The following is a 13,972-nucleotide window of genomic DNA, read 5'->3' on the forward strand; positions in this document are numbered from 1 at the left end:
AACAGTTTTCGAGTAAGACCTGAATTAAACACTGAAAATTTCAATTTTGCGGTAAATGCCGTTTATTTTTAAGGAACAGACAGGGAGATAACTATGTACAACAAAAATGTTCTGTAGGTTATGTGGCCCTTTATATACCCTCTCGCAGTTTCCAGATGGTTCATAGCTTCCGGTTTCTAGGGAAACTTAGTAAGGTATTTATCGCATACGCAAACAGAGAGATCGAAATGGGGTAACACCCAGTAGGTATGCAACCCACATAATGTACAGATAACGCGGTTACAGTCTTAAAACAATTACGAAAACTAGCATAGTCAACCAAACGTAAATACTTTTTGCATTAAACTTACAAAGGAATTTTTTGCCTACGTTACCCTCAAGCAGAAAGCTTAAATTACCAATGTTAACGAAATAATAAATTCCAAAAATATGACCGACTGACGCTGGTAGGGTGAGGGCGAGAGTGTATTCAAAATAAGATGCAACTTTTGTAGGCCAATTTGAGGCTGTTTCCTGGCTTGATAGACTAGAGTGTCCTGTATCAAACCGCTTGTCTTTAGTTCCCCTATACCACTTTGGTACGGTATAAACAGCTGCCGTTTACACCCTGTAGACAGCGCTTGCCCCTATCTCTGCCGTGCTAAGGTTTGGAAACAGCATATACGTGTGATGGAGGGCAAATGCTGAGTTTCTGTCACTACGCACTGTGTGGAGTCGACACTTACAGTTTCTCTCCTTTATAGCTAAAATCAAGCACTGATTTTAACAACTGAACGATTTGTTGTTTCGTATCACAAATATAGTATACTAGTACAGTGAAACTAACTTCTCCGAAATTTCCAATATTAATGCTATAGCTATCCTATTTACTTTTGACCAGGTGAAAGGGTAACAAACAGTTCGAAACACTTTATTGATGGTTCTTTTACAAATGACAGATTAGAGTTCTTCACTGCATTGCCTGTTTTTGTTCCATTGAGAGCCATTTAGTTCAAGGCTTCCACAAGACTAAAAGACGAAATACCAGTTTGGCATACAGCCTTTGGTTTTCTGGCGATTCGTCAACAAAACGTGTGAAATGTTTTATTTGGCTTTTATAAGAAATTATACCTATTTTTATCCAAAATGATAGATTTTTACACAAAATAAGCGTTTATGTTTTATGACTTTTGATTAATCCAGTGCAGCTACTGAAACAATATCAGGAATATTAGGAAGCGTTGATTAAAGAGAAAATTCATCGCATTATGGATCTTTGGAACAACGTACTTTTACGAGATGGAATACACACAGAGATTCCATGATGATGTTAGTAACTATCAGGGATGGTACAGAACGTAATTTTACCAATTTGAGGTAAGAGACCCTGCTCCGCGAAAGACCGAATCTAAAATTATAAGCGAAAATCGCTCAGATACCTATGACAATGGAATACGTGTACAGGTACTATTGTTGGTGATATTCGGTGTTAGGAGACTTCCAGGCGTGGTAGTACGGAACATAACAAGAAAAAAATTTCTCGTAAGCATGGGCTCTAAAACGCATACGTTAAGTGTTATGAGAACTTATCCATTTACGGTACTGTGAAACACACCTCTCCTATTGAATATGGGCTCTAAAATGCAAACCTCAAAAGCTATGAGCACCTGTTCAGTAGAAGATATGTGTTTCACAGTAGCGAAGATGGACAAGTGTTCATAGCTCTTAAGGTATTTATTTTAGTGCATGTGCGTGCTACATAGTTTTTCCTTGTTTTGGTCGTTACTACAACCTCTGAAAGTTGCGTACCCTATTATCTCGGAAACAACGGTATCAGTATATGAATCTCACTGTCAGAAGTATCAGAACGATTCTCAACCAGGGTCTCTTAGATCACTTGACACCTTTACCCCTCTCCGTCAGCCCTTAAACATCGTCACGGAATCACCCTGTAAAGTATCATTCATAATATTTACACACGAGTAGTCTCAAATAAAAGGCCAATCGCGTCTGCTTTGTGATGTTATAACTCCTTAACTTCAACTATAAATTTGATGTCTTATATCGAGAAGTGTGTTCATAATTTTTTTATGTATACATCTTCATCTGTGGAACCAAACGCTTCACATAATTTCACACTCGTAATAAATAAATCTTTACGGGAAATACAGCAATTATGACAAAGACACACTGAACGGTATTACAGAAGTCGCCTACAAGTGGCAACCGCCACCAAGTCAGCTGATTAACATGTTCGTTTCAGTACAATGACGACATGGGCGGCCTGTATCATTTATGTTCTGAAGGCTCCGCACAGGCGTGATCGACTGCGTTTTCCTTTCTTTATCGTGTTCTACGCCAAATGAGGCGAACACGGAGATATTCACGAAATTACCTATATTGTATAAGTAGTATCATAAGATGCAGTGGTGAAGGGACAGCACACGATTGTAACGTCATAAAATACTTTCTTGATAACGTCTGATATTGAAAAGGAATCGGTAACGCTATTACCTGTAAGTGGAATGGCTATGGAGAGTCAGGACCAGTTCGACCGACCTTAAACCCTGGCACCAGCACATGTGCAAAAACATATAAACCATCTGAATTTTGTACGTGTTGAAAACTATCCCACCTATCTGAATTCTGCTTGAATTGGCACCATGTTCAAAAATATGTGAACGATGCGGATTTTGACCGTGCTCAAAAGCATCTGAGTGATCTGATTTTACGCCCTGTTAAAAAGCATCTGAATGATATAAATTTTGAATTAATTGGTGCCACATTCAAAAGTATGCAACGATCTGAATTTTGCACCATGTTCAGACGTATCTAAATGATCTGAATTTTTTGTAAACTTATGTCATATTCAAAAGTATTAGAACATTCCGAATTTTGTATAAATTGGCATTATGTTCAAAAGTATTCAAACAATGTGAATTTTCGCGTAAATTCGTACTATGTCAAAGCAGATGCTACATATGAAGCAAGGAAGGGATATTAGAGTTTGAAGTCCCACGATTGTCAAAATGTAACTGTGGAAGACGGATGTGAAGAGAGCAGCAGATTACTTCGTTAGTAGCTTTTTCAAATTGGGCTTGTCTGACCTTCTCTCTCTCTCTCTCTCTCTCTCTCTCATACACACACACACACACACACACACACGATGCATAGTGTCTGCAGTTTAACCTGGAAGTGTGCCTGTGGACCTTTGAGGCCACTTTGACCGATATTTAACCCTTGCGCTGGCACATGTGCAAAAATATACAAATGATGAGAACACTGTGTCTTGTCAAAAAGTATCTTGCAGATCGTAATACTGAGTAAATTGGCATCATGTTCAAAAGTACTTACTCTGAAAGCTATTACATGATATAATCTAAACAATGCATGCAACATATGGAATATTCGCTTATGCAGGTTTAAACAGGACATAATAACTAATGATCATAAGAAAAGACAATGAGATATGTAGCTCGTGATACATTAAGATTTTGAGTACATAAACACACTCAGGTTACTTATCATAATATTCATATACATTTACAATTTGCAGTTGTGAACGAAAATTTGTTCTTTGCCCCAAAATAAAATTATTTACAAATTATGTAAGATTTTAAACATAAAACATATGTGGCACTACTTTCATAACGTTATGGTTCTACCACATTACAAAAAAGTAGCCATGTCTTTCATATTGGCTCTACTGCTATAATCTACAGGTTAAGCAGCACTTGATGACAAGCTTACTATGAATCTTGTCCCACGCATTAAAGGACCAAAACTAGTTATATATCAAAGTCAAAAACCAGTATAGTGACCCTTAGCCTAGAGTATTAATTTTATCTTTCAGTACAAAACGTTTATCATCTACTTCTGATATTACTAACTTAAGCTAACATACAGTGGGAGCTACGTGACACGTAGATGAAATATATATTGAACAGTAATAACACACATTTGTGTAGGTAGGAAACAAGATTTCCTACGATATCTAACTATCCACGGTCAACCACTTTTTCAATGTCACCCCAACATTATAGCAACTCAATTGTAGGGTATTAACTTTATCTTGCAGAACAAAACGTTTGCAATATTCTGCTGATAATGCTAACTTACATCGCATAGCGTCAGCTACATAATACTCCCTCTCTCATTCATCGCCATTTTACAACAAAATTGTATAAAATTACCCTATACATGTTACAGCAAAATTATAACAAATTCCCCCGTACATCTTACAGCAAAATTGTTAAAAACTACCCATAAATCACCATTGTTACACAAAAAGTAGCAAACTGCTCCATACAGCGTTATGTTACAGCGCAATTACAATAAATTCCCCTCTACATGACCATTGTTGTATGAAATTGTAAAAGATTGTCCTGTACATTGTCATGTTACAACGAAAGTGTTAAAATTATGCCACTTACTTCATTTTACGGCAAACATATAACACGTTCTATATGTTATGAATGTATTGTAGATACTGGTGGGGCAATGACACTAACCATTACCATGATCATAGTCACTGCAGTTATCCCAAATTCAGTGTGGATACTACTGTATGGTAATGTTGGTCAGTTACCATGGTGACTGCTATTACGACAGCTACTATTGTTGGCGATGACAGTCAGTTAACAAGGTGATTACCATTACCCTGAATGATATTGTGGGGAGAGGGAGGCAAAGATGGTCAGTTGATAAGTTGGTGGCCATTAGCTCAAATCTAATTTTGGTTGGTCAAAGATGGACATTTTGTGAGTAAGACCACTGAGATAATAAATTTTCTTAATATAATTATTAGATTAGGAAATGAGGCACTTAAGGTAGTAAAGGAGTTTTGCTGTTTGGGGAGCAAAATAACTGATGATGGTCGAAGTAGAGAGGATATAAAATGTAGACTGGCAATGGCAAGGAAAGCGTTTCTGAAGAAGATAAATTTGTTAACATCGAGTACAGATTTAAGTGTCAGGAAGTCGTTTCTGAAAGTATTTGTATGGAGTGTAGCCATGTATGGAAGTGAAACATGGACGATAACTAGTTTGAACAAGAAGAGAATAGATGGTTTCGAAATGTGTTGCTACAGAAGAATGCTGAAGATAAGGTGGGTAGATCACGTAACTAATGAGGAGGTATTGAATAGGATTGGGGAGAAGAAAAGTTTGTGGCACAACTTGACTAGAAGAAGGGATCGGTTGGTAGGACATGTTTTGAGGCATCAAGGGATCACCAATTTAGCATTGGAGGGCAGCGTGGAGGGTAAAAATCGTAGAGGGAGACCAAGAGATGAATACACTAAGCAGATTCAGAAGGATGTAGGTTGCAGTAGGTACTGGGAGATGAAGAAGCTTGCACAGGTTAGAGACAGGATAGAGTAGCATGGAGAGATACATCAAACCAGTCTCAGGACTGAAGACCACAACAACAACAATTTATTACTTCAGATTGGCTACATCTGTCATCAGACACTTGCAGTTAAGATTAAAGGAACATAAAGAGTGACACGAACTTGTTACACGACATCAAACTACAAAGGACGAAAAATTTAAAGTTCAAAAAAACGTTTTAAACGTTTGATCACCAAAAAACTTGGAAAAGTTAAAAAATATATTTTAAAAGTCGGCTCACTCAAAAGCTTGTTGGCTGTTAAACAAAGTTCAGTGTCAGTAGTAAGAATTTATGCCTAATCAGGGCACCACCTAGCTGCTTGGCTCAAAAAATTCCACAAACATGTAAGTTCCAGCCGAAAGTTGGTGCTAGTACCTCCGTTGCCTTCAAATTTTATTTTGCTTTATTTCTTTTTTTTTTCCTTTATACTTACAAGAAGACAGTCAATATGTAAATTATAATCATTCAAAGTCAAAATACTTAAGTGACGTAAATGAATGTAACTGCATACCCATAAAACTCGCTTTTCAGGTGGTGTCAGTTAGTCTATGTGCAGTTCATCTAAACTTAACAACTGAACCTGCTAGACAATAATATCTTACAACTGCATGAAATTTGATACTGAATACATCTCGCATTAGGTGCTTCAACACTAAAGAGTCAAAGAAGCTGGTTCACCCGCCTAATATCGTGTACGGCTCCCGCGAGCACGCGAAAGTGCCGCAACACGATGTGGCATGGATTCGACTAATGTCTGAAGTAGTGCTGGAGGGAACTGACACCAGGAATCCTGCAGGGCTGTCCGTAAATCCGCAAGAGTACGAGGGGGTGGATATCTTCTCTGAACAGCACGTTGCAAGGCATCCACGATATGCTCAATAATGTTCATGTCTGGGGAGTTTAGTGGCCAGCGGAAGTATTTAAACGCAGAAGAGTGATCCTGGAGAAACTCTGTAGCAATTCTGGATGTTTGAGGCGTTGCATTGTCCTGCTGGAATTGCCGAAGTCCGTCGGAATGCACAATGGACGTGAATGGACGCAGGTGATCAGACAGGATGCTTAAGCACGTGTCACCCATCAGAGTTGTATCTAGACGCATCAGGTATATATATATATATATATATATATATGCGCGCGCCTTTATTCTAGGTTTTTATTTATATATATATATATATATATATATATATATATATATATATATATCGTGTGAGGCAGCTAAGTCATAACAACCTTCGTATCTCCCCAACCGCAATAGATACAAAGATGCCGTTTGGACAGTGGATTGCAGGGACAGGGGCAACTTGAATACATCACATTTCATGTTGTTTGTTCTATATTTTATTACATGTATATGAGGCCATCTTCAATTTTTTTAAATAGAACCCTATGTTAAATTTTTGCGTAATGTGACGGGCTTAAAATGATGGTTTCAGATATGTTGATGTGGTCTTCAGTCCTGAGACTGGTTTGATGCAGCTCTCCATGCTACTCTATAGTGTGCAAGCTTCTTCATCTCCCAGGCGAATAGTTTTTGAGACACAGATATCTTCCCGTATCGTATTGGGCCTTCCAAGCGGCGTTGTCCAATGCGACCTTTCCTGTTGACCACTGGGGAACTTAGCAGGGAAGGCGTTGTTGTCCTGCTTCTCGATAACGCCGCAAGGTGACGCACGAGGTAGCTGGAGAGAAGGGTATAAATGTGCTGCTGGGGTAATAAGACATCCCATTTCCGTCACAGTTTCTTGGAGCAGACATGTACACCAACGAAGAAATGTTAGATATGCTTCTAGTGTATGGTGAAAGCAGAAGAAATGCTGTTAGAGCAATAAAGCGGTATGGAGAGCTGTATTCTGATCGTGAGCGCCCTACGTACCAGCTTCTTGCTCGTATTTGCAAGAAACTACTTGAATCGGGATCATGGAACTCCATACACAGGACAAAGCAGAAAACTGCAACTGTCGAGGTATGTGAAGAGGGCGTTCTAGCGTTGGCGCATAATGACCCTACTGTTTCGACCCGATGTATCGCCTCGGAATGTGGTATAAGTCAGAGAAGTGTTCTACGCATATTGCACCGACATAGATTTCACCCGTTTCACCTCTCATTACATCAAGCACTCTCCGGTGTGGATGTGTGGATTTCTAACGGCGCCAGGAATTTTGCCGGTTTGCTCTGCAGCGCCTACAAGATGATCCAACGTTTTTTCAACGGGTGCTTTTTACTGATGAAGCGACTTTCACCAACCACGGTAATGTGAATTTGCATAATATACATTACTGGTTAGTAGAGAACCCTCACTGGCTTCGACAGGTACAGCATTAGCAGTGGAGTGTTAACATGTGGCGCGGTATCGTAGGAAATGTCATTGTGGGGCTGTACGTCATTCCGGGTATACTAAATGGCAATAACTGTGCACAGTTCCTGCGAAACGTTCTGCTCATTTTGCTGGAAGATGTACCACTAACGACGCTTCAGTGCACGTGGTTCCAACATGACGGCTGTCGTGCTCACTCTTCCCGTGTGGCCGCGCGGGATTGGCCGAGCGGTCTCGGGCGCTGCAGTCATGGACTGTGTGGCTGGTCCCGGCGGAGGTTCGAGTCCTCCCTCGGCCATGGGTGTGTGTGTTTGTCCTTAGAATAATGTAGGTTAAGTAGTGTGTAAGCTTACGGACTGATGACCTTAGCAGTTAAGTCCCATAAGATTTCACACACATTTGAACATTTTTTTCTTCCCGTGTGGCTGCAGAGCTGTTAAATGAAAAGTTCCCGGGTTCTTGGACAGGACGACGTGCTGAAGTGAAGTGGTCAGCCCGGTCTCCAGATTTGACCCCTCTTGATTTTTTTTTCTGTGGCGAGCAATCAAACATGAAGTGTATGCTCAAATACCAACTACGTCGGAAGATATGAAACAACGTATCATCGAAGCGTACGCTGATATCTCACGTGACACCCTCGCAGCCGTTTAAAAATCATTCGAACGGCGACTACAGATGTGCATTGCAGGAGAGGGGAAGCATTTTGAGCACATGCTTCAGTAAAGTTTTGTATCATGTACACTATGTAGTTTGCATATTTGTGTGTATTTGCTTCCTAGTGTGATCAATAGTAAATATTAAAAACAAACACGTACGAAATAATTGTGACCAATTAGGGCCTCCCCATTTACATTTTTATTTCTGTTACTTAAAATGTATTAACATCTTGCAGTATTTTAATACTATATGTTGTCTTCTATTTTGGTATCACAGTTGTCAAATAACTGAATAATATTTGCGCGACATCATCAGTTAATTTTTGCGCAACATATAGCAGTATGTATTACTATTGTCGGGTAAATGGACGTGTTTGTGTAAGTACGGGCTCACGACGTATACCATGTACTCTACCCAAGAGGAAAGGTCGCATTGGACAACGCCGCTTGGAAGGCCGAATACGATACGGGAACATATCTGTGTCTCAAAAACTATTCTGAAACCGTCTTTTTAAGCCCATCATGTTAAGCTAAAATTTAACATAGGGTTCCATTAAAAAAAAAAAAACAAAGATGGCCTCATATCTCTACAATAAAAATAGCACAAACATGAAATGTGATGCATTCAAGTAGCCCCTGTCCCTGCAATTCACTGTCCAAACGGCGTCATTGTATCTAGTTCGGTTGGAGAGATACTAGGGGTGTTATGACTTAGCTGCTTCACCGGAGGATATACCCTTATTCTTCACTGGGAAAAGTTAAGTTTAAAATCGTGGTACTTAAAGGAAAATCTTCTCTTTTTTAAGGGCATCCTACAGCTTCCGAGCAGCCTGCATATCTGCCATTCATCTTAAAGTGTGTGGTAAACAGACAGCATTCTTGTTTCAGTCCTTTAGGTGTCCTGATGGTCTCTCTATAAATTTCTTTCCCCACTTTAATGACACTTTCTGTCGACTTCTAGAGATTGACTATACTTCTTACACACATTTTTGGCAATTCCACTGACTACAGCACGTCGAACAATAGCTTTAATGCTACTGTGGCATATGCTCTCCCAGCATGTATGAAGACCAAATGACTACTTGGATTTCTTTCAAGTCCTCCATGGTCTGTTGTAGGATAAAGGTGTTACCCACAGATGACTTGCCTCTTCTAAAGCCAATTTGTTCTTCCAGTTAACTCTCAGTCTTCTCCATTTCTATTCTTAAAATCCTCCCGTACTGTCTGGTAATCGAACTTGTGACTTACACACTTTCTTGCTTCCTTTTTTATTATAGGACTTAGATATGCTAAGTTCCATTCTTCTGGAATTACTTCCTTGTACTACATTTATTTATTAGATATTCATATAGAATGCTAGGGCCATACGTCCTTAAAATTACTGACATATTTCCAGGCCCTGCTGATTTATCCATTTTCATTTCTGTAGTTATTTTCTCTACCTCTTTATCATCCTGTTTCTCCGTCATCTCCTACTTTATTGTATTCTGTCCTTTCTTCTGTTAGCAGGTCTTTAAAATGCTTCTCCAATTCAGCCAGACTGATAATCGCAATTTTTCTCTTTCTTTTGCTTTTTTCCTCAGCTCTGCAGCCATCTTACCAAGCTGCCGCCATTTTCGTGCCACCCCTCCCCTCCCTCCATGCTTCAATCGATGTCGTCGCGTTTATCTTCCCAATTTCCTTTTTTTCTTTTACAGACGTCCTTTTTTTGCTTCTCTGTTCAATCTAATATAGAAGGTTCTGCCATTGAGTCCTGTTCTCAATCAACTATTACGCAACATCTTTTTTTGGATTGCCTTTTTCTTCAGTGTTTTGAATCCAACGTTATGTGTACCACTTCCCTCCTTCTTGCTGCCCAGTGCTTCAATTGCTGCTTCATGTGTGGATTTTTAATGCCTTGGTGCAGGCGCTCCATCGTTCCTTCTTCTAGGGGCCTCAGTTTGTTTAACAAACGTAATTTATTAAGAAATTTTACTGACTTCTGTGACAAACTATCTAAGCTGTCTTTCACAGTTTCCACTGCCTTGATGGGAATATTTTCCTCTTTAATTTGTCTTTGGGCCTTAGATGTTACTATCATCTTTGGACCTAATAGTTGGCGTCGGAGACACATTCTGCTCCTGTAGACTCTAATATCATTTGTTTTTGTGTTGGATCTTTTATTTTGAGTGATACAGTCTGTCACAGACGTTATATTTCTGGAAGGATTCTCCCATGAATACTTGTGGATCTGCTTGTAAGTAAAGAAACCATTTCATATCTTCAAGGCAAAGTCTCACACATACCAGCTAACATTTCTTCAGCGTCATTTAGTGTGTCATCTACATATCCTCCCACTACAGCACCATCGGTGGTTACTCCTAATTTTCCAGTAAAATTTCTCATTAAAATTATTTATTTGCGGGTGCTTATGCTTTCTAGCACACTTATTAATTTTTAATGATAGTTGACTGTCTATGCTGATGTAGTAACTGCATTTGGTACAGTACAGTGTCCTTCAGACAAGCATGAGTGTCTGAAGGAACAGACAGTGCCTTTGACTATTTGCAGCTGTGAAAGTCATGTAATGGATTCGCGTATTGTGAGTATATATTAACGTCAGTCCAGGTCCCGGTCTGGTACAAATTTTCATTTGTCACAAGCAGATGACGTTAATGTGTATTCACAATATGTGAATACAGTTCAAGCGTTTCACAGCTGCAAATCGTCAAAGACAGTGTCTGTTCAGACAAGCATGAGTATCTGAAGGACATTGTATTGACTAAATGCAGTGACTGTATCATCACGGACACTGTCACCATTAATGACATAATCGCACCTGCAAGGCTAAAGTAACGATTAAAATGATAACAAAGGTCTTCCTGTGCTTAGTTTCACGAAAGTGCGTGCATCTGGATTGTGATTGTGTGAAATATGGAGGTTTGGAACGGCACTGGGTGCGTACTAGCATAGCCAAAGTGGCCTTACACGCTTCGGTGGTACACATACTAAAATCGCAACAATACAGAGAAGATTAGCATAGCCCCCGACCAAGAATTAAAAAAAAATTGACTAACGCGACAGCTCATGACAAGTGGGAAATCCGGGTTCGAGTCCCGCTTGGGAACAGATTTTCATTCGTCACTAGCAGATGAGGCTAGAATGTATTCACAGTATATGAATCCATTTCGTGGCTTAATTTTTCATAAAACTCCTCTCTGACTTTGCTGTCACGTCAATTGTAGCCTCGACGATGATAACTTAGTAACCACATTTTGAGATTTCTAAAGTCATTATCCTCTCATCAGTTTCCTCCCAGCACCTGACATACACACATCAAAAACAGTTTTGCATCACCCCGGTTGCCAGAACTCCTGAAGATAGATGTTGACTGTGGATATTGTATCACAGACACAGCCCCATTGATTGTTCAGAGATGTTACTAAAAACCGCCCGAAGATATAAACATCCATGCTTGAGCAGCGCCTGTTAGACGAAGGGGATCCGACAGCTGATCAGTTCCAGTCATTCCACCAGGAAGGAGGTACATGGCTTGTGTTGTCTGTAGTTCAACCATGCCTATACAGTCAATATCGCGGTTCGATCGAGTCCGCATTGTTGCTTTGTGCCAGGAAGGGCTCTCAACAAGGGAAGTGTCCAGGCGTCTTTGAATGAACCAAAGCGATGTTGTTCGGACATGGAGGAGATACAGAGAGACAGGAACTGTCGATGGCATGCCTCCCTCAGGCCGCCCAAGGACTACTACTGCAGTGGATAACCGATACCTACGGATTATGGCTCGGAGGAACCCTTGCAGCAACGACACCATGTTCAATAATGTTTTTCGTGCAGCCACAGGACGTCTTGCTACGACTCAAACAGTGCGCAATAAGCTGCATGATGCGCAGCTTCACTCTCGACGTCCATGGCGAGGTCCGTCTTCGCAACCACGACACCATGCAGCGCGCTACAGATGGGCCTAACATCATGCCGAATGGACCGCTCAGGATTGTGAAAGGTGGCTACACTGAGCCACTGCGCCAGAGATTGCGCCAAAGAGTATTATTCTGCCGCCTCCACAGTGCTTGTCGAGAGCTCGTAGTAGTCAGTGCTTGTCGAGAGCTCGTAGAAGACAGTGCTTGTCGAGAGCTCGTGGTAGTCAGTGCCTGTTAAGAACTCGTAGCAGTCAGTACTTGTTAAGAACTCGTAGCAGAGAGTGTTTGTTGAGATGTGCTAGTAGGCAGTGCTTGCTGAGATGTGATACTGAAGAGTCTTGTCGAGATGTGGTAGTAGAGAATCGGTGTAAAGATGTATTGTAAGGATTAGAGTGATTTTCATCAATATAAATGAGGTAACTAACTCCGTTTCTTTTTATTTCAGTGTCCTAAATAATGCGTCATTACAGGTTCAGTCAACAAAGCATCTGGCGTGTGTTCTTGTATTAGAGTTTAATTCTGCTTTCCTTACGCAATTATAGTATTTGTAATTTTCTTTTATCACGTCAGTATAAATGGTATTTGAAATTTCTTGTCTTGTTGAAGAAGAACCGTGCCAGATGTGTACGTTGAGTCACACTCCCACACACAGAACAATTACATTTGTGCTTTGGTTTTGTAGATTTTATAGTTGCTGGGGACTTAATTAATTAATTGTGTTAACGAAAATTTTCTTTCATTGTTTGTTGTTGTTCTATGCAGTCAGATTGCGTACAAATACTAGTCAGGGCCAACCGTTTACGAAACAGCGTAATCGGTCTTACAGCTACCAAAAACTAAAATTATTTGCATTTTTTATATAATTAAGCCCCCATGCACCTTTCTTTTTTTTTTTTTTTTTAGTTAGTTAGTTACCTCATTTATATTGATGAAAATCACTCTAATCCTTACAATATATCTCTACACCGATTCTCTACTACCACATCTCGACAAGACTCTTCAGTATCACATCTCAGCAAGCACTGCCTACTAGCACATCTCAACAAACACTCTCTGCTACGAGTTCTTAACAAGTACTGACTGCTACGAGTTCTTAACAGGCACTGACTACCACGAGCTCTCGACAAGCACTGTCTTCTACGAGCTCTCGACAAGCACTGACTACTACGAGCTCTCGACAAGCACTGTGGAGGCGGCAGAATAATACTCTTTGGCGCAATCTCTGGCGCAGTGGCTCAGTGTAGCCACCTTTCAATTGGCATCAACATCTCTTCACCGATGTGTCGCATATGCCTTCAACCAGACAATCGTCGAAGATGTGTTTGGAGGCAACCCGGTCAGGTTGAACGCCTTAGACACACTGTCCAGCGAGTGCAGCTGGGTGGAGATATGCCGGGCCGGCGTAGCCGCTGGTGGTCATGGAAGGCGCCGCAACCGCTGTACGATACGTGAATGCCATCCACCGACCGGTAGTGCAACCACTTTTTTTTTTTGTCATCAGTCTACTGACTGGTTTGATGCGGCCCGCCACAAATTCCTTTCCTGTGCTAACCTCTTCATCTCAGAGTAGCACTTGCAACCTACGTCCACAATTATTTACTTGACGTATTCCAATCTCTGTCTTCCTCTACAGTTTTTGCCCTCTACAGCTCCCTCTAGTACCTTGGAAGTCATTCCCTCATGTCTTAGCAGATGTCTATCATCCTGTCCCTTCTCCT

The 13,972-nt window shown here is 40.5% G+C and overlaps 1 non-coding gene across 1 annotated transcript; it reads left to right on the top strand.

Moving 5' to 3' along the window:
• The first annotated feature begins 11,303 nt into the window (after nt 1–11,303).
• On the top strand, nt 11,304–11,409 carry LOC124803850. The gene has a single exon (XR_007017318.1). It is a non-coding gene; the product is annotated as a U6 spliceosomal RNA (small nuclear RNA).
• Nucleotides 11,410–13,972: the final 2,563 nt, after the last annotated feature.

The sequence above is a fragment of the Schistocerca piceifrons genome, chromosome 6 (assembly GCF_021461385.2).
Source record: "Schistocerca piceifrons isolate TAMUIC-IGC-003096 chromosome 6, iqSchPice1.1, whole genome shotgun sequence".
Classification (NCBI taxonomy): Eukaryota; Metazoa; Arthropoda; class Insecta; order Orthoptera; family Acrididae; genus Schistocerca; species Schistocerca piceifrons.